The 26,314-nt window shown below is 40.9% G+C and overlaps 1 protein-coding gene across 26 annotated transcripts in view; it reads left to right on the top strand.

Moving 5' to 3' along the window:
- Nucleotides 1-26,314, top strand: part of RASGRF2 (Ras protein specific guanine nucleotide releasing factor 2) — a 214,970-nt gene that overhangs the window by 15,555 nt on the left and 173,101 nt on the right. For 2 of the 26 annotated variants that reach the window (XM_070234594.1, XM_070234593.1), the window contains exon 1: nucleotides 18,667-18,784. The exons of 23 other annotated variants lie outside the window; for them this stretch is intronic. The gene's annotated coding sequence lies outside the window, so the exon portion shown is untranslated. Of the gene's footprint in view, nucleotides 1-18,607; nucleotides 18,785-26,314 lie in introns of those variants that run through there. One more of the 26 variants, XM_070234598.1, reaches the window with a different exon arrangement.

The raw sequence follows: 26,314 nt of genomic DNA, 5'->3' as shown, positions 1-26,314 counted from the left end.
ATATACAACTAGGTACTGGGGAGCTTTGGGGAGAAGAAGAAAAAAGAAAAGATTGGCAGCAGATGTTAGCTCAGGGCCAATCTTAAAAAAAGTTCTAGGTCCACCTTTAACAAGCTGTGGCTTATCAAGCTTAGCCATTTCCTCATCTGGAAAATGGGCATGATAATTCCTACCTTGTAAAGAAAGTGGGGATGTTGGTAATCTATGTGAAAAGTGTTTTGTAAACTAAAATGCTAGAAGAATATTATTTTAAATTCTTCACAATTATGTATTTTCCTTTGAGTTAGGGTGATTTAAACAGCAGATCATTTGAAAGTTTGCTTACTACACATGTGTATTTTGTCCACTTATGATGCATTTTGAGAACCGGAGAGCTTCCCTGACTAGTTTGTAGGCATCTCTATGAGTCCAAGGTTTTTAAGTTTGTGGGGGAGGAAGAAATTTTCCTCTGCCCTTTTTAGGTTCTTTTGGCTGGTCTAATAATTAAATTGACTTGAGACAGAATAGCAGGAGAAAATTAAACAAAGTTTTGTAACATGTAGACATGGGAGAAACCCAGGAAAACTGAGTAACTTACCAGAATGGCTGAAGCCACCACCTTAAATACCATCTTCAGCTAAAGACAAAGGAGGATGTTGGGGCTAGTGGTTTGGGACTTCAACAAGGAGGAAGGCAATTCATGTGGAGATAGAAAAGCAAGTGTTTGGTGAACAAATGTTTGCCATGCCTTGCAAAGACAATGGGACATGGAGAGGACTTTGATTAAATGGGCCTTGCTAGTTTCCTCTCTGTCTACTGCACCTAGTTTATTTTATTCTATAGTCATCTTGTGGTATTAGCAGCTTCCCAGAGCAGCCCTTCTATCTTAAATTCTTTTAGGCAGTTGGGGGGAGGTCAAAGTTTCTTTCTGAGTATTTTGTTCTTAAAAATAATAAAGCTAAAGAGACACATTTTGGGGTGGCAAATTCTGATCCCTCACAAATTCTGTGGAGAATATTTAGTGGCTGACAAATTCCTTAAGAAATAGCTGGATGGTTGCTTTTACTAAGTACAAGAGAATATTACATAAAAGGATAGATCAATGAAGAGGTTTTTCTTTGTCATTTAAATCCTTTCTGTTGTATAGATTCTTCTGACTGTAATAAATATTAAATATATTAAAGTGAGATTAGTAAGTAATTTTTTCAGAAGAAAAATGCAGCTAAATTGATGTTTGTGCTTTAAAAGTTAGTATTTTTACAGAGTGTTTAAGATGTATATTGAAAAGTAAATAAATCCACAGCTTACTCATTTTTCTCTCTTTTGGTATAAACTGCCATATTAAGAGAATTTTTTTTTTTTTTGAGGAAGATTAGCCCTGAGCAACATCTGCTGCTAATCCTCCTCTTTCTTTTTTGCTGAGGAAGATGAGCTAACATCTGTGCCCATGTTCCTCTACTTTATATGTGGGATGCCTGTCACAGTGTGGCTTGACAAATGGTGCGTAGGTCTGCACCTGGAATCCAAACTGGCAAATCCTGGGCCGCTGAAGCAGAACATGTGAATTTACCTGCTGTGCCACCGGGCTGGCCCCAACAGAACATTTTTTAAAGCAGTTTTTTATTTATAAAAGTAATGTTTCTGGGGATCTAATGTACAACATGGTGACATATAGTTATAATATAGTTAACAATACTGTATTGTACACTTGAAATTTGCTAGGAGAGTAGACCTTAAATGTTCTCACCACACACACACACACAGTGGAAGTGATGGATTTGTTAACTAACCTTATCATGTTAATCATTTCACAATATATAGTATGTCACATCATCACATTGTACAGTTTAAACTTACACAATGTTATTTTTCAGTTATATCTCAATAAAGCTGGAGGGAAAAAAGGAGATCAGTGAATGGGTATAGATAGTGTATATTTTCCAGTTGCACGAATTATTTATAGATTGGTTGTATGGCACCATTGTACCCCAAGTGGATACCAGTCAAATACCTGCATCCTATTCCTGTTCTTTGAAAAAATAACTACAGCACTCTGTAATTTCTTGAGCATTTGGTTAGCGACAAAAAATAGAGCTTGTTTGTTTATAAATAAGTGAGCGTAAAGGACTGAAGTTTGAGATCTTGAATTTGTCTTGTTATCTCAGACACAAGCTCATGAATCCAAATGGACCTCTCCCTTAACTAGTGTCTAACCTATTTTTATGCAGTTACAATGGAAATTAAAATAATAATAATTATTAATATTAAAAATTAAATAATATATATGTATAGTTCTATTTAGCTTTCAAAATGCATTCACATATTTTATCCATCTGATTTCTTAATAACTGTATTCTTGTGTTTTCTTTAAATTTATAACTTTTTTAGACACATTATTAAATTTTAAATTTATTCTCAAAAAAGGATAATGTTTATTGTGTGAAATTTGAAAATCACAGTGAACTATAAAATAAGAAAATTAAAATCTCCTGAAATGCTATCCCTCAGAGAAAAGTATGTATTAAATTGTTGGAGGATTTCCTTCAAGGTTTTTTTCTGTGTATGCATATGATAGATAAATAGACATTTTTAAAGGGGGCACACTTAGGATCATATTGTGTGTAGAGTTTTGGATCTTGATTTTTTTATTGAACATTATAGTCTGAGCATTTTGTCAGTAAATATTCTTTGAAAATGTTATTTTTAATGGCTGTACAGCATTCTTTCTACCACACAGATGAGCAATAACCATTCTCCTCCTGTTGGATATTTGGGTTGTTTTAATATTATAAAGTTTTGCTTTGCTGTTGTAAGTGACACTGCAGTGCCATCAGGATGATGTTTGTGATTGAATTGTGAGGGCACATTGAGGCACATGCAAATAAGTAAACAAACAAGCGGGAAGTGAGAGGCACCCTTTTAGCCATTTTATTGTGGGAAAGGGGTATTTTCCCCAACTTCTCCACCTTAATTAAAAACTGTTCTCTCTAATCAACAACTCATTTCAAGGTAGTTTTGTAACTGGTTGAAAACACAACATAAAACATAGATTTCTGAAATGAAAGTACAATCTCATATGTGAATAAAATACAGAAATAAATATGGCCAAATATGGTAATCTAATTTCTGGAAATAAAACCAGACTATGAATGCTTTTTGGTGGAATTTACTCTCCCTAGGGGTGATATTTGTCATGCTTAGAGTGCCTGCGACCATGATCAATGAGCTCCATTTGAATTGCCAAAGTAGAAATGCCTAAATTTACCATATTCCAGTGATTTTAAGTATACTTGGATTACAGTGTTTTACATTTTCAGAAATTGGGATGTGTTTTCAATATGTGCACATATGATTGATATGTTAATTCTTTTCCTGTAAACTTTTGCTGACTTATGTTGCATTTTACGTACCATCACAGAAACAGAAAAGTAGTAGCTTCCAGACTAAGATATGTGCCATTTATTTGTGTTTTCAAAGCTCTTTGCTGTGTATGTATTTGTAAGAGCATAGAGATATATCAATGTCTATATTGCGTCATATACTATGGGCCTTTGACCTTTGGTAATAACTAAGTATAAGGATAAGGACTATCAAGACCATGTGAGAAAGAAGAAAATTCAGTGCTTGGCTTTTGAAGTGCTTGTTCTGAAAAACCTGCTTGGAAAGATGGCAGATGTTAGTACCAGCCGATCTTTACCTTGGTTGGTTTTGATCTCTTCCTGCAGCCCCCTTGGGCCACAAGATCTTTGGTCACTAAAATTCAAGATGCTGCTTCTTCATACAACTGCAACATGATCTACTTTTTGGCAGTAGGTTTTCATTTTTCATAATCTTCCGTTGTGGTTAGAGAATGGCGAATTTAGCTATTTCGTAATTTTAGCCCATCCTTAAATTTGATTGTGTTGCCTTTTGTGATTTAAAAAGACCAAAACAAAACAATTAAACTCTCCTGAGTTATGATGCTCATTCTTTCCTACCTTTAATGTTGCTAACAGCTGCCCTGCCTCCTTGGGTTTATTGTTATCCTTTCCACTGGGAACATTGTGTCCCTGGGCCCCACCAGCCCTCCCTGTCATGGCTCTCCCTGTGGCTTTTGATAAAGAGAGTAATTTCGGCCACAGATAGGACTCCCAAAAGAATACTACTGAACTTCTTATGTCGTCTTCTATTTTAAAACTTAAGCCCCGCTGTGCATTTCAACAAATAGGCTTTCTAGCTTTGATGTTTAGACAAAACATTTTATTTGAAGATTATTTTAGGGTCCTGGAAGGCAGGTTTATTTGGAGACTCTCTGTCACTTTGAGTAAGGGAGGAAAGTCTGTCAGCTTTTCACTTGGCAGCCTTGTTGGCTAGCAAAGTGAGATGCTTCCAGAGAGTCCACTTGCCACACCCTCTGTGAGCCCAGTTCCCAAATTCCTCAGGATTGCTGCTAATGGCATCACAGTAAAACCCAGGCAAGCATTTTCTAGATACCTTGTAATCTCTTTTGCACATTTGTCTAAAAGTCACTTAAAGGTTTTGGAGCTGTGTCTTTATGTATCAGTGGTGTTACTGTAGTCCCAATACACCAATACTGGTTATTTACACTGTCTCTCTTAGGAAGTGAAAACCTTCTATTTTAGATTTTACTAAGGCTTATTGTTGTTGTTGTTAATAATACTATTTGGCTTCTCACTGCTTAATTGATATCATAGAATGGGTTCCAAGTTTTCCAGGATGGTCTTGATTTACAATATTTTATCTCTACAGTCCCATAAAAGCATTTGAGTTTTCAGGTCAAAGAGTCGTGATTTGCCTTGGAAATTATAGTACCTGTACTTCTTGATATTTTGAAAAAATTAACAAAATGCTGGTTAGACTCTTCAATGGTGTTCTCAGCAGTCCGTGTGGTACAGCTGAGCTAGAAAGAGACTTTCTTGCAATAAGAGTTGTTGTTTGTTGTTGCTGAGGCTTGAGTGCACGTGTGTGTGTGTGTGTGTGTGTGTATGTTGTGGTACTTTAGTAACTAACCTCCTATTTGGGAAGTATCCCAGACAGTTCCTTTCTCATACTAAAAAGTGACTGTTTACAGCAAATGATCTAGTTTCAATGGAAAATTACAATGTATTAAATTTGTCTTTGGAGAACAACTGTGTCAAGGATCAAGTGTGTTATAAAGAGAAGTAGAAGTCTGACCGTGAATTAATTCACTAGCCAGGGAGTGCTACAGTGATGTGACCCATCCCTAATGTAATGAGTCATGGCAGGAATTAGTGTGGCTTTTCTGCCTGTGAAGGTCTTAATGTGTAGCCTCACGTCTGGTGTCTTTTAGCAGGCCTGACTGTGCTCATGGCCCAGATCCCGCTTCGTAGAGCCTGGCCGCTTCATCCCTTCATTTACTCACTAAGCTGGTTTTGAGCATTTGCCGCAAAGCACTGTATTGTGAAAGAAATGTAAGGGCTGGTCTCTACTGTCCTGAAAGTGTGGACCTAGGGAGGGGATGAGGTGGTGTGTTGAAGGAGTTCTCTGATGATGTGTGAGGCTCAGTAGAGGCTGTACATGGTCAGGGCACGAGGAAGACCTTTCTGGCTTTGTGGTCAGGAGGGGTTGCAGGAGCATTTAGAGTCCTTGGCCCTTGACAGAGGAACCAAGTTTAATGGGTAGGAAGAAGGAAGAGCTAAGCTCATTTTGGCTGATGCTGGGGACGGTTAGGTTCAAGTTGGAAGTAACATTTATGCAAGACCAGAAAGGCAGACAAGGCAGACCACATCCATTGGCTCTCGAGTCACGGAGGGCTGTGGCAGGACACCAGTGCAGAGAGGAGAGAGGGAGGGCTGAGTTGAAAAGATAATCTGGCATGATGTCGGGGAAATTGCAACAAGGAAAGACAGAGCCTATGAAGGAACCTTGGGATTTATTTCTATTATTAATAGGGTTTACTATGAGGAATTTTTCCTGATGTCAGACAGGGCTTTACAAAATTAGCTTAGACCAGCATCTCTCAAAGTGAGCCACATGTGGGGAATATCCACTTGTCTGCCTTGATGTGTGTTATTTGTTAAAATGAGTTTGCACCAGAAAAGTGTGGGGAAAGGCAGAGTTACCCAAACTGAAGCAGATATCTCAGCGCCTTTACTGTGCAAATGGCTTTGTTAGTCCTCCCTGACTTGGTAGTCTATTTTAGAACCGGGGGGGCTGGCACGGTGAGCTGCAGAGACCAAGCTGCAGCACCTGCCTTGGCCCCTGTTCCCCCTCTGGCCCGCTCTGGTCACGACCAACATGTTGGGTCTCGGCCATGGCAAATGCAGGACCCTGAGTGGTGGAGCCTCTGTCTAAGGATCCCAGTCACTGAGTCTCCTCTTTTCTGGCACCTGCCCCAGTTGTGATGACCTTGTGGGGAGGCGGGAGCTCTCTGGGATCTGGGTTACAGCTGACCCTTGGGCCAGTCGCTCTTTGTCCTGAGAATGTCTCCAGCTGAGGGCACTTGGGTAGGTCCACACCTGGGATCCGAACCAGCGAACCCGTGGCCACTGAAGCTGAACATGCGAACTTAACTGCTGTGCCACAGGGCCAGCCCCAACTCTTACCTTTAAATAAAGATATATAACTTTGTGTTTTTCAAATACAGATATATTTATTATTTTGTGTTTTATTTTAAATCAGCTATTCCTTTATTCTTCTCATTATGTACATTTTAAATAATCTATCAGCTATATATTTCCTGTGATGTAAAAATCATGATCTTATCATGTCTGCTCTGATTCAGCAACTCCACTAGGATTCTGTTCTAAGGAAACAATTGGATGAGTGTGCAAAGATGTGTGTATAAGGATGCTCATTATAGCATTGGCATTGGAAATGAAAAATTGGGAACAACCTCGATGCCCAACTATAATGATTGATTATTTAAATTATGGAATGTCTACATAATTATATTGCCAATACAAATGATGGCAAAGAGTTATTAAAGTTATAAAAATTATTTTAATTTCTTTCATGCCTATTTACATGGTCTAATTTTCTGTAATAGACTTGTCTATCCTATATAATTAATTAAAATAGTCATTTCACCACTTAATAACTGATGTATGAAATAGCTCCTTGGAAACAAGAAAAGTTCAAAATTCCAAGTGAACGTATTTATGTGACATGGGAATTCATAAAGATAGATTTTATTGTCACATAATGAGGGATATTAGATAGAAAGCATTTTCTCCCAGATTAGTCACATATTACAAACAAATTGTTCTGATAGGAAGGTAAGTAGTCATTGGTAGGGAGTAAAGAAATTTGTACTGTCTAAAACCTAAAGTTCTTATTTGAAAATCTTCTGAGATCTGCCCTGGGTTCTCTACCATAATTGTGATGGTCAGTGATTTTCCCACTAAAATAACTTCCTGAAATTTTAAAATGCTTCATGGCTAGTTATTTTTAAGTGACCAGCACAGGAAGGATGTGGAGGGGGTGGAGTACCATGGGTACTCCTGCCAATTAATGGAAAAATTGTTTGAAAGTGGACTAAGGCCACCAAAAGTAGTCTGAAGAGAATGCTGGGTACAAAGCAAAGGTTTTTCTTGGGGCAGGTAAACACAGAGTGTGTGCTTGACCCCAGTAGGTCTTTGGCTATTTTTTGGTGTTTTGTTTATTTCCGTGGTGAAATTCAATGCTGAGAATCAGTTTAACAGTTGAAACTTGAAAAGGTCAGAAAACGACTTCCATCGTGGGAGTTCAGAGGTGAGCCCAGCTTGAAGCAGAGCTCTACAGATGGGATTTACCTCTAGCATTCACAGGAGTAAACACAGTTTCACAGAATCCATTACATATTATATATCTGATATTATATATTTTAGACAATTTATGTGTAGCTTCAGCTAAGTTAATGAGAAATGTCACTGGCAGTTGTGTATATTGTTTAAAAAATTGGTGATAGGTCCCTTAGATTACTAGGACATTATGGAGTCAAATGTGACCTCTGTCCCAGTCAGGCAGTATAATTCTCCTCTGTGCACCAACCAGCTCATACACACCTCTTACAGTAGTGGGACCATTGCGGTTACAATCTGTGTATGCACCTGTCTTCTCCTAAACTCGGAGCTCATCGACCACTAGAACTGTGTCTCTAACTCCTAGTACAGGACATGTAGTTAGTGCCTAGCAGATGTTCATTGAGAGACGGAAAGGAGAGGAGCATTCTGGATGATAGGATTATTAATTAGTCCCTGTATTCAAAAGGCAGTAGTCTGAATTGCACCATACCAGATGCTTCTGGGACACGAGAAAATCCAACAATCTCTAATTTGGGAGCTTAAGCTACATTTTGCATGGAGAAATCTAAACAAATCCATCCTTTCCTCTCACTCATCACTACTTGAGTTCAGACCCTCATCTTATTTCAGTTGAATTTCTAGGTGACCTCTGTGCCCCCTTTCCAATCCATCCTCTACATTGCCATCATATCTGTTTCTTGAAATTAGTATGATCATATCATTCTCCTGCTTAATGTCTGTTACTGGCTCATTGTACCTGCTCAATAATCCCACCCTCTGTGTGGGACACTGGAGCTCTCTGTGGTCTGGCCTATTTACTCCCACTCTGCCCATATCTGGGCCCCAGTCACACCACACAGAAGAAGTCATCATTCTTTAACAGGCCATGTGTTTTGCCGTGTTCTCTGCTTCAGATGCTCTCCAGCGTCCTACTTCTGCCAGATGCACTCCTCTTCTATAGGGGACCGACTCTCTGACCCTTCCAGTGCTCCCTGTCCAGTGATTATCAGCTCTCTGATTTACAGTGATCTTGTTTTTGTCTTTTGCTTCTTGACCTCTACTTCAGCTTCCCATTGTTCAGCTACAATGCTCAAGAAATGGAAGCTCCCATTTACTGAGTGCCAGGCATTGTATAGACTTGGTTCCTGCTGGATCAAAAAGTCCTTGGGGGCAGGAACCACAGCTTACCCTGGGCTCAACATCTGGTTGGGCAGAGGCTCTCTAAATAAAACTTATTAGTTGAGTGTAGACCTTTCCATCATCTTTTAAAACAAATAGACAAGTAGCCTGTCATTTGAATTCAACACTAATTTTACTTTAGCTTCATGCAAAGAAAATTTTTGGAAATAAATTAAGTGGTGGGTGATTGTGTAGTGACATTCGTTTACTCTGCCAATTTGTTTTTGAGCAAATCATTGCACACTAGTGGGAGGCAGACCAGGGAGGGAACACAGGGAGATGGTTTCCACTTAACACTCAGAGAGTTGCCCTGGAACACTGAGATGAAAGGAGAATAAAGCTAGAATACTGATAGTGCTAAGTGTGAAATGTAGATTCTTGGTTAAAAGGAAACCACTGTGAAATAGCTCATCACAGTTTCATAGGCTTTGAAATACTTCGTGACATACATTCTGTTCTCCAACTGCCTCCTCCATCTCTCCTGTTACTTTTTGCCTCTATTTTTGATCATAGTGTGAAATTCCCTTCTCCCATCACTCTGCCGATCCAGGCAGTATTTCCTTAGAAAGCTGCGTTAGGGATCACTTCCATGATACTTCCTGTCATCTCTTCCTTTATTTCATCTAGGCCACATCGTGTCCACTTAGAAGTAGCTTTGAAATAAATGTACTTTTATGTATATATTTTTATCTTTTTTATTAGTCTGCAAAGTCTTTGAAACAATATCTTATTTTTCTTTTAAATTACATGGAGTTCTTAGTACCATTCTGTAGGTTGTTATTAATTGTTGGTCTTGCTGAATGGAGTCAGTATTAAGTGTTTAAAATCTTAGTTGTTGTGGGTGTAGTCCAGCCCTGATGGATACTGTTTGCATTTACTTGATAGCAGTTGAGAGACACACATACTGCTGGCTTCAGATACTGACTTTGCTAGATATTAGCAGTCTAACCTTTCTGTGCTTCAGTTTTTCATTTCTTAATGAAGCTAAAAGTCACATCTACCTCACAGGGTTGAAGTAGGAATCACAGTGTTGAGAGAAGGTGTATATAAAATGCTTAACAATGTCTGGTACATGATAAATGCTTGATAAATATTAGCTGTTATGTATAGTTTGTACATACAAACAGAAAAATAAAACATAACAAAATACGTGTAGTTTGTGCCTACATAATTTACTCTAATGATTATAAAATTGACTCATTGCAGGCATTTAAACAAATTAAGGTGACATTAATTGTGAACTGGAAAGTTGAACATTATTACTTATTGGTTATTTTTTAGAAGAAAGACCTCCCTTATTGTGTGTTGATACTCAAAATCAGATTAAGTCCACTGTATAAAGTCTAGCCTAAAGACACTAGATGTTAAAAGAATTGAGTAAAAACATACTTATGGAAATGTTTTTCATGATTTTGCTCATTTTGGTGCAACCGTTTTTAGTTTAGACATTCTACTGTAGCGAGGGTGTCTTATAGCTCCTCTGTGTGAAATTCTGTGTTGCAGCAAACTTTATCATTGAACATCTAATAATGTTGTTGCAGTTTGGAGCTATTACTGTAGCGAGGTAAAAAAATGTTTTCATAAAGCACCCCATTGTGTTAGCAAATGAGAGCTGGGGATGGAGATGGAGTGCGAGCAGAGCACTTGTCCTACCTGCTCCCGGGCTGAAATAAACAGCCCCATTTTTGAAGCATGGGCGTTATTGTATTCTTGCATTTTGAAATGGATTCCGTTACTGGCAGCATAATACAGTGCAGTTATACTGTTGTTAATCATGCCATCAGTCAATTTATAAAACTCAATATAATCATTTTGTGGTAAAATACAATTACAATAAGCGTTATAATGAGATGAGAAGGATAAATGAACCCCATGGGAACTCTCCCTTCACTTCTAGAACACTCTTCTTTGTCCAGACTGTTTGTTGGATTCTGGGATTCCTATGCTGATGTATTCTCTCTTCCTCTTCTCTCCCACCCTGCCTTAGAGGCTGCCAAGGTGGGGCGGGCAGATGGCTCTGTATGTATATGTTACAAGCATCTTGATGCTGGGGGATGAGTGGGAGCTGTGTCCCCTGGAGAAAGTAGGACCATTTTCTTAGCACAGGTGCCTTCTATTTGCTAAGCCCAGAGCTCCATCACCCAAAGGAAAGGCCTTTTGCTAATTTGATTGCCAGAGGGCTTTTCTTTTTCTGCTCAGCCCCATTTTCTAAATTACACAGAGGCACATTATATTGTCTAGTAGTGGCTTGATTTCCAAGTTCTGCAGGAAGTGGGTGAGCTCCCTCACACCAACAGTTTCATGGCTGGCCCACAGCCTGTTCTTGGAGCCCTGGGAATCCTGACCACTCCTGTAGTCTTGTTGTTCCTGGAAGGAGTGGGGAGGGGGCTCCAGCCAGAAGCAGTCAGCACCCCTATTGCTGGGGCAAAGAATTTCTGAGTTTGGGGCTTCCTGTCTGTTGGGGGCATTTTCCCTTCTCTAGCTGGCTTGCATGAGGAGCTCCTGGTGGCAGTGGTCCTGTTTTATTGAGCAGGGCTGTGGGTCCAGGTGAAAGCCTGGTGGGGGCTGGGGTCGGGGCTGTCAGGGTGCTGCTCTGTTCCCCAGCCCTGTGCCAGTCAGTCTGCAGCCAGTCACTGAGCTGTGCCTGTCCCCCCAAGCCCCAGCCTGCACCCTGAGCTCCCAGGCACTCTGGGCCCCTGTTTGTTGCTGGCCCTCCCTGCTTCCCATGTCCCATTCCCGTGGGTTCACTCGCTGGCTGGCTGGCTGGTAGGCCCCTCCTTTTGGTGGTTTCTAACCTCTTCTGTGGGAGTTCCTTGGTACGACTCTGAGAAAGAGCGGAGTTCAAGTTGTCATCGTACATTGGAAGTGCTGACTTTTTAGTACGTGCAGGTTCACAGCGGGGAGCTGCATAAGCTCAGGTTAGTGGCAGCACTCTTGTGGGTCACAGAAGTTTGTAAATCAGCCTGGAGCAGGAACATTCACCTCCGGGAATGTCAGCACCTCATTTCACTTTACTGTAGATTTCTGAGACCCGTCGCTTCTATCAGTACATCCTGATTTTATGTGTTAACTGATAGAAGATCTGAACTTCAGGGACCTTAGAGCAAGGCCTCTTAAACCTTACAAAGGTCTGCAAATCACCCTTTTAACATGCAGACCGTGATTCAGTATCTTGGGTGAAGCCTGAGGTCGTGCGTTTCTAGCAGGCTCAGAAAGACCTCACCAGGCTTCTCACACTCAATAGGACCTTTTGCACCTTTTTCCAGTTTTACCTCAAGGTCTCACCTTACATACCCCTTTATATTTTGTTTTGTTGTATTTTATTAACAGGGTTAATAAAATATTAATTTTATTTCTGATGTGCCTCTTTGCTCCGATATCACTGAGATGTACATTGTTATACATTTGGAGAATCTTCTCAACTACTGAATGTGTTCCCAAGATAACATAGACAAAAGAAAAACAGTTGCTTTTATTTTTAAAATGTTTTCCTTTTTAAATTGTGTAAACGTTCAAATTTTACAGAAGTATTTGAACACTCACAGTTTACACAGATACTTTACCAGGAAAGGTGTTTTTTAACCCGCTTAAGGACGTTGATGGGAATTCTGGAGGGAGAAAGGCCCTTAGAGATGTAAATCCTGCCATGGGTGACTCTAACAGGCTGGCCGGGCCTGTTGACAAGGGAAGGACTCTTTGGATGGGGTATCCTTGAAGGAAATTCCCATTAGGATGGTCATAATGCCGAGTCTTCGTAGGAGTGAGTGCCTGCCACATCGCTCCCCGACCTCTCCTGGCTGCATCATGCTCACTCCCTGGACCAGAGAGCCCCACTGCCTTTAACATAGAGAATGGCACTCTTTGCACACCCACAGACACACACACACACCACACACAGGGAAACAGAGAGAGAGACTGACAGAGACTCAGAGAGAGACGGAGAGATTGATTGAGATTGAGAGACCAAGACCCTCAGTAAAGCCCGTAAGTACCGTCCATGGCAGGACCCTGCCTCTTGGATCTGAATGTCCCATTTGGTGTTGAGGCTGCAGGAGGAATGGTCCAGAAGGTCGGGAACCCCAGTGGCCTTCACATGCCCATCAGAGACATGTTGCAGGAAATTGACTTTCTTGAGGGTTTCTGCAAGTTCACCCAGTGTGGTCTAGTATCTGTCTCACTTTCTTTTCTGGGTAATAAAGTGAAAATTATTTGTCTCATTTGCAGAAGACAATGGGAGGGAGGTACAGCCAGGGTCTTAGTTGTGAAAGAGAGAAGAAACTCTTCAACAAATAGGAAGGAATTGGTTCTAGCATAAGATTCAGGGTAAGTTATAAAGTTTATCATCCTAATTCAGGCTTCTTTATGGTTCTAATGCTGTTTAAAAATATAGATTATGCTTCATAAGGAAACACGTGTCATTATTTTCAGCCTTTTTTGAAAGTTTGTTTTGAATTATCTTCATCCATGCCTCATTTCAAAAAGGATTTGATACAGCCTGTCGTAGTCTATTTTGCCTTCTATATAAAAAATACTGTAGACTGGGTGGCTTATAACAGAAATTTATTTCTCACAGTTCTGGAGGCCGAGAAGTCCAAGATCAAGGCACTGGCGGATTTGGTGTCTGGTGAGACCTACTTCCTGGTTCATAGATGTCCATCTTCTGGCTGTAACCTCACATATCAGAAGGGGTGAGGGAGCAACCTGGGATCTTTTTTATGAGGCACTAATCCCATTCATGAGGCTTCACCTTCATGACCTCGTCACCTGCAAAGGCCCCACCACCAAATACTATCACACAGAGGTCTAGGTTTCGACGTTTGAATTTTGAGGGGATATAAACATTCAATGTATAGCACAGCCCATAAAGATAGACCAACGAAGATTAAAATATGTGAGGAGATGGGGTGGAAAGAAAAGAAGCTGGGGTAGGTCAGCACGCAAAACGTTTCCTAGAAGACGTAGTTCACCTGTTAGAAGTGAGCTACAAATTTGGCTGAGAGCTTCCAGGCTCCCTGAGTCAGTGATAGGATCCATGAATGGCCCACGGATTAAGGTGAAACAGTTTTCTCTTAGACTTGAAAGAAACACCTCATAACGGGAATACCATATGTGTAGTGAACCACACACTCAGCATCAACCCTCAAATAAATGGCAGAGTGTTTTGTGGGGCTACGTTTCAAAAGATCCTTCTATATAGGCTGATGGCATGTGTATGCGTAATTTAGTGAAGGCCTTTTTACAAAGACCCAAAATGATGAAGTCTAAGTATATAGCTCTCTGACTGCCTCCAGGGATAAAATTACAATGTCTGAAGGAATGGATGGACCTCATATCCATTATGGAGTCTTCCGTGAGTATTGTTTTGCTCAACTGAGCTATATTTTGAAATATGTTAGCTTGTTTAAGAAAGGAAGAAAATTTGTGACTAAAGCTTTCTTTAGCAGGAAGCCATCAACTTTAATTTTAGGGAAAGTATATACAAAATAGATTAAATCCAGTGGTTGCTCAGTTTCCTAATGTGAATAGTGAGGGGGTTTAAATGTATCATTGAGGTCCCTTTTGTCTCCAAAGTCTTCTGCAAGGTTTTGGCCTTACAGTAAGTAAGCGCTGATATTCTCAAACTGGGTCATTGAGGCACTTTTAATAAAGAGACTGTTTACCTTGGTGGGGGCAGGGTTTTGGAACCAACAGGGCATAGTACAGTTCCCAGGGCTAGCCAGAGCAGGCACCCATTACCACATCTAGGCCTGAAGGCAGGAGGGGAGGAAGTGGTTACAGAAATTGGGGAGATTAGCTTTAGGGAACTGTCTATTTGACAGAAGCTGCAGAGGGATGCAGCCAGTCCTGGCAGGGAGTGGAGCTGGAGGAAGGGCTCCCTCAACTTCACTCTCACCCCCCACTTCCTGATGGTGGCCACCACGGGCCAAACCCAGTAGAGGCCCTGAGGGTTTCTGTGCACCTCAGCCTCCAGAGGCACAGAGCAGGTGAGGGTGGAGAGGGGAGGAGCAAGTGGAAAACAAGCAGGACTTTCCCCACTTCATGTTCCTAAACAAATGCCTTGATTTTTTTTTTTCCTCAAGGTAAAGAGATTCTGTCTTCACATGAGCTTCACGAGGGCCCTTTTCTCTGGTTTACTGCTCCAGCTGCAGGGAGTCACAGGGGGCCTGGGTCTGGGACAGTTCAGTGAATAAAGGGCAGCTGGGCAGCCAAGTACACCTTAAGAAGGGGCAGGAAGTGAGTAGCAACAATCAAATTGCAGTGCCGGGGAAATAAAACAGAAATGAGGGGCTGATGGCTTTGCATCCTAGTCCTAAAGCAATCTAGAAGAGAATAGCTTTCGGACTGCAGGAGAAAAATAAAACATGCATAAAATTTCATTTGCTGCATTCATCTTTATAGTATTGGGGAAAACTCGTGTTCCAATCCATAAATGTCACAGATGAATGACAGGATGTACTGCAGCCTTGCCTTTGTGGCAGCCTCTGTTGTGCAGAGCCCCCCTCTTAGCTCGTATTCACTGACACGATAGCTTGAAGCAAAATCGGCTGGGCCACAGAAATGTTGTGTGTTGAAATCAAGTATGGGAATACAGTCTCCTGAGGGAATTATGGTGGATTTCCCCCCAGCTTCTCAAACAATCAGTACATTTTTCAAAAAGTTCGGTTGGAGTATAGCTTATATAGAATAAAATTCACCCATTTTAAGTATACGTTTCCATGAGTTTGGGCACATATATACAATAGTGCAGTCACCACCACAATCAAAACATAGCATATTTTTATCACCCCGAGAAGTTTACTTGGGCTCCTTTGTGGTAGATCCCTTCCCAAACTCCTGGCCCTGGGCTGTCTCTAATCTGAATTTTGTCAGCATAGCTTTGCCTGTTGTAGAATTTCATATGGGTAGAATCATATGTAGAGTACAGTATTTAAATTTTAGAATCAGCGTTGCAATTTTTACAAAAGTCTTCTGAGGTTTTATTGTATATTCATTCGTGCAATACACAATTTGTTTATTGTATATATGTGTGTATGTTTATACAAGTTAACAATATTTATCCAAGTATATACTCCTGGTAAAAATGACCTGAGTAGTGCAAAAGGATTTAAAATGAAAAGATAAGTCTACCGCTCAATCTTTCCCATTTCTAATCCCACCTCTCGGAGCCAACAGCAACTAACTGGCTCTGCCATTAGTTCTTTGGGAGGTTTTACTATACCAACCTCTGTTTCTTTTTTTCAGATTGGCACCTGAGCTAACGTTTGTTGCCAGTCTCCTTCTCTTTTTTCTTCTTCTGCTACCCAAAGCCCTCCAGTCCATAGTTGTATATTCTAGTTGTAGGTCCTTCTGGTTCTGCTATGTGGGATGCTGCTTCAGCATGGCTTGATGAGTGGTGCTAGGTCCGCGTCCAGTATTCAAAAGGGTTTCCTGGGTCACTGACGCAGAGTGTGTGAACTTAACCACTTGGCCATGGGGCTGGCCCCAACTGCTGTTTCTTTTTTCTTCTGAGGAGTATTAGCCCTGAGCTAACATCTGCTGCCAATCCTCCTCTTTTTGCTGAGGAAGACTGGCCCAGAGCTAACATCTGTGCCCATCTTCCTCTACTTTGTGTGTGGGACACCTGCCACAGCATGGCTTGACAAGTGGTGTGTAGATTTGCACCCGGGATCTGAACCAGCGAAACCCAGGCTGCCAAAGTGGAATGTGCAAGCTTAACCGCTGTGCCACTGGGCCAGCCCCCCAATCGCTGTTTCTTGATGGTCTCTATGGACTTGGTGCAGGAGAGGGGATGGTTTTGCTCATTATGTTACCTCCTTACTCTTCCACCTCCTCACCCCTCCTCCCGATAGTTCAATCACTATTTTTATTGCCTCTGTTGCTTACTTTTGAACCTTGAAATGCTTATTCTTGATTTTATACCTTAAATTAAACTAGCACTTTGAAGAAGAAAATAATTGCAGTTCTTGGATGCAGTAGATTATCCTTTATGTAAAATAACTACACAAACCATACATTTCAGGGATGGGGATCAGGCATGATCAGTTACTTTGTCAGTGTGTGTGTGTGTGTGTGTGGGTGTGTGTGTGTGTTTGTGTGTTAACTGATATGACTCACTTTCATTTCAGTTGTATATATATTACAAATCAGCTAAATTAGACCTCTGATGTTAAAAATGTAATTTTTGTTAATATAATGAAGGAAATTACAGGAGACTTGAAAAAATCTGTAAGCGTTTGTTTTGCTTCTTTGCTTTGCACGGGTTCAGTAAAGCGGAACAAGAAGGAAATTTCCTCTTTCCAGTGAGAACATGAACTTTAAACCTTGAGGCACATCACAAAAATTAGCTAGCGATGAAGATTTTACAACTAAAGACTCCTTATAGTATTGACAGTTAATCGAGTTAAAACATTCTTAGCCAAGTTAAAAAAAACTTTCAGAGTCATGTTTATGAACACAAGCATACTTCCTCTGGACTTACGTAAACAATCTTCTTTGATATGTTAGAAGTGGCTTCTGATTGCGGTTTTCCTCTAGGATGAGGAGCTGCAGGTGCAGACAGGATGGTTTGATAGTTTACCTTCTCGGAGGCTTCTTGGGAGCCTGTCTGATCTGACTTCACCACCTGGTGTCCAGTTTGCAGATCCGACTTCTCCGTGGACTCTGCAAACTAGAAGGTCTTCACCAAGCAGAGGGTCCTTTCTGTGCTGAAGGATAGTGTTGACTCTCAAAGGCTTGATGGCTTCACTTAAGATGGTTTTGAAAAGACTTCTTAATACAGGAGCAGACCCTTCATACAGCAACCACAGTCTTGAGAAATTTGTTTAGATAAATCTCATCACAACAAAAAAGTATGATCTTAATGAGGCCCAAACAACCATTTGTCTTTCTTGGTGTATTTATCCAGTCAAGATGGATAAAGTGGGAATTCACTGAAACAGCAATAGCTTCATAGTTCATACCAGGAAACTCATTTGTTTTATCACAAAATGCAGCAATTTCTGTACCTCATACAAAACTGAGATCCAAAGCCTAGAAGAAAATCAGCAAGTATTTCCTTTAAATTTGTCAAGGCTTTGATCAAACAGCTGCATCTTTAAAATAGGAAGATGACAGTAGGAACATAGCATCAGAACTGGTGCTGAAGGAGAGTTTTGAATGACCAGAACAAGAAGACATTATGTTTGCTGAGCTGTTTCTTCCAGAAGCTGAAAGGCCCGGGGGAAGGTGCTCACATGTTGGGCAAATAAGGGCTGAGTTAACCTCCCCACAGTGGTTACCAAATTCCTATTTGATAAATTTTAATACTATTTGTAAATTTCTATTCCTTGTTTCATCAACTTTCAACAGTACCTCTTGATTCTCTACTTTCTACCCTTCCTCCCCCACCACGTTTACTGTGAAATTTGTGTGATTGAAACTGTACATTCTGAAATTTAAATAGTCACCTGTGCTTTATATATGGGTTGATTTTTGAAAGACAAAAGCTGAAAGTAGGTTTTATTGCGGCATACAGGGGTATACTGTGATTAGATTTCTTTCTCTGTGCAGACAGCTCTGATGGTATAGGACGGGTGTTGACTGCAGCAGTTTCATAGGGTGCGTTGTCTTGGTTGTATTCTATGCAGCTCTGCATGCTAATTACTCAACAAAGAAGGCTTTGTTCAATTGGATTTCTTCAACAAGGTACACAGTGTACATACTACAACCAGTAGTGTTGTTAGCCAGCTGAATTCAAACACAGCTGCAGCCCTGACACTGTATCATCTGAGCAGACGACAAGAAGACCACAGACGAAGCCAGGACAGCATGCATAGCTGGACATCAGCTGCCACACTTAGCCTCCATAACTCTGGAGCTAGGGGCCTCAAAAATGAGAACTGGTGAGCTGTGAGGGTGGTGAATTGTTGCACGGCTGAGTTATACACCAGTGAGTGCTAGCACAGTTATGTTATACTTTTTCTCATTTACCATTTAAATAGATTGGGCATGTACCAGACTTGGGAATTCATGCCCCTTAGCTAAGAAGCGTTGTTCTAAAGTGGTTGACATGATATTTGTGATCCAACAGGCTTTTTTCCTTTCTCTGTTGTTGTTAGTATGTCTCCTGGGAAATACAATTGTCATCCAGACAATAGCCTTCCAGCAGAAGTCTTTTCTGTTAGATTTACAGGTGAAGCTAGTCTTTATTACGTGGGTCTTCTCTAGGATAATTTTAACGAAGGATGAGATACTCTGACGGGTTCGGGTGGTGAGTTACCTGCCTTTGTTGGGCTGCTTTGCTGTCTAAGTTTGGATTCACTGCAGGAGCCCACAGCCCTCAGGTGCACCATTTGGTATCCCTGCCAAATGTGTCCCTGCAGTCTTGGTGTGTTTTATTCTTTTTACACACAAATGTCTCAGTTTTCGCTGGCATTTTAGGACCCTCTGACTTAGTTTGTAACAAAATACCAGAGACTGGGTGGCTTATAAACAGCAGAAATTATTTCTCACTCTTCTGGAGGCTAGGAGGTCCAAGATCGGGCCCTGGAAGATTAGGTGTCTGGTGAGAGCCTGTTTCCTGGTTCATAGATGGCCGTCTTCTCACTGTCTTCACATGGTGGGAGGAGCAAGGGATCTCTCTGAGATCGCTTGTAAAAGAGCGCTAATCCTTTTCACGGGGGGCTCAACCCTATGATCTAATCACCTCCCCAAAGCCCCACCTCCTAATACCTTCTCATTGGGGGTTAGGATTTAACAATAGGAATTTTGGGGGAACACAAGCATTTAGTCTGTAGCACCCTCAGACCTCGTTACTTTTCTTTTGGAACAATGAAGATGCTCCTTGGTACCCTGAGAGTCAAGGATTCCCTCCTTTTTGAGCACAGATGCTACTCCTGGGCAATTAAAGGGTCTGATGTAGATGTCTGATGCCTACATGACTTTCTCATAGACATACACAAGTACTGTTCTCCTCTTTTGAGGACTTCCTGATGACACCTGGTTTTACCCTGACTCGTATTTATTACTTGTTTGCTTGCCTCTGTTTTGCTGTAGGGTTGTAACGTCCTTGAGGGCTAAGAGGAAGAGTTTCTCATCTTGATAGATAGCGTCCAGCATGGTTTTGGCCATATGGTAGACACCCAGAAATCTGTGTTTCATGGAAGGGAAACCGAGGCTTCCGCTCATCTGCTGGTTTGAACAAGAGCTTTGTCTTCTGTGTCCTCTTGAACGGTGACAGAATTGGTGGCCTCTAGGGAGTGGAAGGAAGCTGTCCATACAGTTCACTTGGAAATGGGTTCACCTGATCAGTTTATCTACTGAGGAGACATCTGTCTGTAGAATTAGATAATTTGGTTACTACTGTAGTTTTTAGCAAATGACTTTGCATCAGTAGTCCAGTTGGCAAACTACTGCATAGATTCAGTGGGAAGTCTCTTTTTGAAAGGATCATCAGCCAGCTTTTCTTTCTCCTAGTTTTGCTTCACTGGAGAAAGTAAAGGTGGCATATCTTAGCACTGAGCATCCATTCCCATTTATAGAGGGAGTAGTTATCTAATTTGTCAACTTCATTTTCAGGGCTTGCTTTTTTCCCTGCAATACCTCTAATTATTTACTTGCTTTTCTTTCCTACATTTGTGTTCTGGATACTGGATTTAGTGTTATGTTTTGATCAAAGCATTTATTAAAATAGCTAGATGGTGATTGAAATGCCGTTCGTTTGCTACCTGTTTTAAATGATTGATGATGAAGAAAAGCTATAACTGAGGGATAGTTAAGGAGCATCTGGCTTGTGGTGACCTATCCATTCTTAGTATTTTCTGTGGCTCAGAAGATGCAATTTTGCCATTATAAATGAGAGATTATATGATATTAAAATGAAGGGCCTGTGATTACTACTGGATAAATTTGCATCTTTGGAAGAAGTAAAAAAGAAAAAAATCTTACTATACCTTTAGTTAGTAAAAATATAGATTTTAAAATGTATTAGTAATTGTGGAATATCAAGATCATGTGAATAAGAGTATACATTGGTGGATCTGGAAATTTTGTAACTAAACCATCATTTTCCGGGATGTTGCAAGATGTTAACTCACTTAACAGAGTGAAATGGAATATTTGATAATGGAATATTTATCATTTCCCAGCAATAAGTTATCGGCATTCTGTTACTTTTATGATGACAGATTTGGTAAGCAGAAAACCAGAACTGACTTTGGTCATTGGGTTGCTTATGGAAAAAATGCTTTTTGGATGTTTTCAAACCAGGTGGAAACTGTCAATGAGAGTCCCTTGAACTCCTTTGGCCAGTGGACATGAATTTGGTCAAAGTAATTGACTACTTGCCAGAGGAGAGTAGCTATCTCAATCTTTTTTTTTAATGTATCACAGAGAGTCAGCTTTTTTTTTTTTTTAAATAAAGTAAGTTGGTTTGGATTTTATGTTTCATTTATAAAAACAAATATTTTCAGTTTTATTGAGGTATAATTGACAAATAAAATTGTATAAAAACAATTTATTTTGATTCAGCCATCCGAATAGAAATCTCTGTAACACAGGGTCATTGCTGAGGCTGAACTATAGACCGAAAGAGCAGAATGTCTCCTTTTTCTGAATTATTTTAGGAAAAAGAAGCCTGTATTTCCTCCCCAGACTGTGGCAAGCTGAGCCTTCTGAGAGGTTTGCTGTTGTCTTAGGTCTTTGACGAGAGTCCTGGAGACAGCAACGAGGGAGCTTTGCCTGGAGAGGCGACCCTCTGACTTTGCATCAGTGGTGCTAACAAGGGTGCCAGTCTGTGTCTCACGTCCCCACCCTCCTGTTTATAAAGCCCTCCTGAGAGCAGGGTCTGTGCCCCAGAGCTGCTGGTGAAGTGAGGACTGGGAGCTGACTTGGGTCCTTGCCTGCGTGTCCGTGTTGGCAGGCAGCCCTGGTCAGAGCCTAGGAGCATCTGAGATTCCCTGGAATGGTCTGAGGCCTCTGGCTAGAACAAAGCTCTCACCTGCTGCTGAACTCGGAGCACAATGAACAGTTTCCTGTCATTTAACGGGAGGAAAAATAATGCTCAGTCACTGCATTTGGGGTGCACCAGGGTTTGATTTGAGCTGCGATAGGGTGTGGCACGTTTCACTGCCTGCCCTTTTGTTCCAGGCTGTGATCTGCCTACTGATCACAGAGTGGTATTTATTTACCGGTGAATTTGTGGGTTCTCTGTGGGTGAGAAGTGGGGCTCGCCAGGAGGCTGTTTTGGGTGTGGTGTGAGGCTGTGAAGCTGCACGTCCAATAGCAACATTCTACAACTGGCTTGAGGGTGAGGACCACCAGGCGCCTAATTACTTGGTCAAACCATTTGAAGCAGATTGATTTCTTACACCTTAATAATGTACTGTTCTTTCAAGTAGCTGGCTCTCGTGGCTAATCCTGCTTGTTCCACAAGATGGTATACACACCTATTTAAACTGGTCATTTCATCAGCTGAAATGATGCTGGAGCATATACCATCTTAACAAATGGAGGCAGGAGACCCAGAGCCTGGGTAGCATAACCAGTTGCGGTGCAGCCAACAAATTGCCTGATTGAAACCATCATCTATGTAGATGATGGTTTTCTCTTCACCGTGACATCATCAGTGTTGTTCTTTACTTGGAACAGAAGTGCAGCGCATGCTGATAGTTTTTAGTATTTGTTTTCAGCTGCACTCATCACCACAGTGAATTTTAGAACATTTTCATTACCTCAAAAAAGAAATCTCTCATCCCTTAGCTAGCATCACCTAAGCCCCCAACCTGCCCCAGCCCTAGGCAACCACGAATCTACTTTCTGTCTCTATGGATTTGCCTATTCTGGACATTTTATATAAATGGAATCATGTAATATGTAGTCCTTTGTGACTGGCTTCTTTCACTTAGCATAATGTTTTCAAGGCTCACTCATGCATGTGTGTACATGTTTCAGTACTTCATTCCTTTTTAATGACTGAATAACATTCCTTCTTATGGATATACTATATTGTTTATTCATTCATCAATTGATAGATATTTGAGTTGTTTCTACTTTTTGACTATTATAAATAATACTGCTGTGAACATTCATATACAAGTCTCTGTGTGAACATTATGTTTTCATTTCTCTTGGGTACATGCCCAGGAGTGGAGAGACATTATATTTTGCAGTACTTTTTTCCTTCTATGTGGAAAATGGAAGGGGCACTTTTCTTGGTGATGTAGGCTCAGCGTTGGAGAAAGCGTTGATCAGGAGGCGGGAATTGTGGTTCAGAGTTCCAGGTCTGCCCCTGCCTGGCCATGTGTTAGGAAATTCACTGTTTCCTCAGCTGTAGAGTGAGGTAGTTTTTCTCAGACGATCTTTAACGTCCCTTCCAAGTTAAAAATTTTTCCTCAGTGGTAATAAAAAGCTTTCGAGATATGAAGGAAAATATTTCCAATGAGGTCTAAATAACAAACCACACCCCACTGGAGTCCCTAGATGCTGTTTTTTGTTTCTTAGTTTGAAAATGACTTGTACTTTAATATCTACTTAGTTAGTTAAATGTTTGTATGTTTTTCAATAAAAATAGGTAAATGCCCCTTTAAAAAATTGGATAAATCTGGAACCAAAATTACTCAAATTTGTATTACCCAAAGACATCTACTTTAACATTTTGGTGTCTTTCGTGTCAGCTTTTTGCACTTTAGCTTGTTGTTCATTGAATTGTAATCATACTCAGGTGACAGTTTTCTGTTGGGACCCTGTTTTGATTACCCTTCAGACTTGCCTTGATTTCGCTTTGATGCTTCTGACTGTGATTGAAGGACCTTTGAAAGTGGAAAGTGTTTTGATGGAAATGGCTTTGTGAAAGCCACAACAGTTTTGAAACTGTAAAGGTATTTCCAAATGTGTGCTCCAGCTGGAGAAGTCAGTAGAAGGATTTGAACACCGTAGACAGAAACAAGGCTGTAAATGGGTTAAAATCAGTAGTTTCATACCACGGAGCTGCTCATCCATTTCCTCTTCTTGTGTTTTGACTGATTTAGATGCCATCAAAATCATGTGCTTATTCTGTTCACAATGTAATCTGTTCAGAAAGTTTCTAATTGTGGTTTCAAATAGACCAAGTCTTCCCAGAAAACACGCTCCCAGGATTCTTTTCTGTGTTGGAAGGAAGGTTGAACTTGTTTCCTTTTGCCTGCTTGCTGGTTTTCAAGCTCAGCAATTTGAGAATTTGTGTTGACTCTTTCGGGCTTCCGAGAGCTCCAGTGTCGGTTTCCTGGTGTCGGTTTCCTGGACGCCATCCCTTCCTATTGTGGTGCGAATTAGCTGGGCATACACTCCCTCACATTTTTTTCAAGTTTTTTGTTTTAACTCGTGCCGTCAAAACCCAACTTTCCCACAGTGGTCCTTTTGGTTATGGTGAATATTGTTTTGTATTTACTCAGTCAACATTATGCAGGACCCACTACGTGTCAGGCACTGGGATTAAAGAGATCAAAGTTACAGTTCTTGCTTTGATGAAATTCAGTGCTGTATGCAGAATCCTTAAAAATCTGACTGGAAAATGTGAAAAAAATGTGTTTTGTTTTTTAACCTTTCAAAACCCTGGTTTGAAAGAATGCAGATATTTCCTGCAGAAGGTTGTGTGTAGCTGCCAGGTTCATCCTTATGAAACACAGCTTTCATTATCTCATGGTTCCAGCTCAAGAAAATATAATAAAGCACTATTGCCTGTAGAATAAATTTTATTTTCTAATAATTTCTGCAACTCTTTGAAATCTGATAAATGAATTGAGGCAAGCTGACAGCCCTTCTGTTGGGAGTTGGGTCCCTTTTCTCCTCTAGGGTTCTCACCAATGGACCATGTGTAGAGGAATATTCAATCAAATGAGAAACAAAGGCCAATTTGTTAATCTGGGCACACTTCACCCCTCGACTGTGTGTGGGACAATGTGACCTGAGCTTGACGTTGAAAAAGCAGCCTCCTGTTTCCCTAAGTCTGAGGCTTCGAACCTGTGTACCCAGGCCCTGCAAATGAAGAGCAAGGCAAACCCATCTGTTAGTGAGAATAGCTCCATGTACATAAGCCCTTTACTTTGAGAACTCATGTAATCCTCACAGTAACTCTGTGAGGTAGATCTGACAGTTACCCACATTTTTAGATGAGAAAACTGAAGCACAGAGAAATTAAGCAACCTACCCACGGATATGTAAGTTCGTAAGGGACATTGATGGGACCTGAACCCAAGGAGGCTGGCATTAGGAGCAACAGTGTCAACCATTAGGATCAGCTGCCTCTCCATGATGACTGCTAGCCTTGCTCACCTAATTGCAGGTGCAGCTGAGAGAGAAGGGCGTCCGCATGTTGTTCTTCAAAGCAGCGGCCCCATCCACAAGGGAAACCGACCCATTGGATGTGAAATGCCCAGCAGCAGATCAGATGGGGCTCCTCGTTTGGGGTGGAATAGGCATTGGAGATGTGAGTGAGAAGAGCAACAGAAATGTCCACATCCCTTGGCAATGGCAGTAATGGAGAGGGTCTAAAAGCCCCGAAATTCCCCACTACCGTCCAGAGGAGACCTCTGCCTCGTCCTTGCCAGTCTGTTCACTCTTACTCTTTCTGTATTCTGGACTGTCCTTCTTCTCTGGACGCTCTAGTCCTCTGGGACTTAGCCTTGGGGAGAGACTCACATGTATTTTGATCTGTTTGTGCAATGAACTCCTATAGCATTTATTGTCATCATCTACAGGAAACATTTTCTAATAGGCAAAAATCAGGATTCATCGTCTGATATACAGGACCAACTCTCTCAATACATAATAACCTGAAAAAATGAACAATGATGGTTGTGATTTTCATAGAGCTTATTTTAGCGCTTTGACACATCTTGCACTGTTATTTAATCTTACATTGTTATTTAATTGTTTAACGAGTACCTGATTTAGCTCTTTAGCTAAGTTGTAATGTCCTTAAGACCAGAGTGTGATATATATACATATATATATTATATGTATCAGCATGACACTTTTTCAAATAAAGTGGTTGACAAATATTTAATGCATTTTTTTCCTCTCCTTTCTCTTTTTCCCTCCCTCCTTCCTTTCATTTTTGTAGCACCTCCTGTCTCTTAGGCTGTTGATGTAAAGATTAGAAATGAGGATAGAAATGGTTAGGGCAGCAGATGGGAGAATTGTAAAATTCAAGGGCAGAATATAACTGTGTAGACTTGAAAATTTTTGGAAGTTTATTTTCTGGACATACTTATTGTCTATCCAGATTCGAGCCCATCTATTTCTTCCTTCTGATGTGGTCCATCCTTTTGTGGTGGGTTGTCTCAGCAGAGTGGACCTCCGTGTCAGAGTCCTGGGTTTTGGACTCATATGACCTGGTCAGCTTTGCCACATACAAAGCTTTCATGACAGAGAATAGGGAATGGACTGTGGGTGGA

This window comes from Equus caballus, chromosome 14, assembly GCF_041296265.1.
Source record: "Equus caballus isolate H_3958 breed thoroughbred chromosome 14, TB-T2T, whole genome shotgun sequence".
Lineage (NCBI taxonomy): Eukaryota > Metazoa > Chordata > Mammalia > Perissodactyla > Equidae > Equus > Equus caballus.
This window is presented reverse-complemented; position numbering and strand designations above follow the sequence as displayed.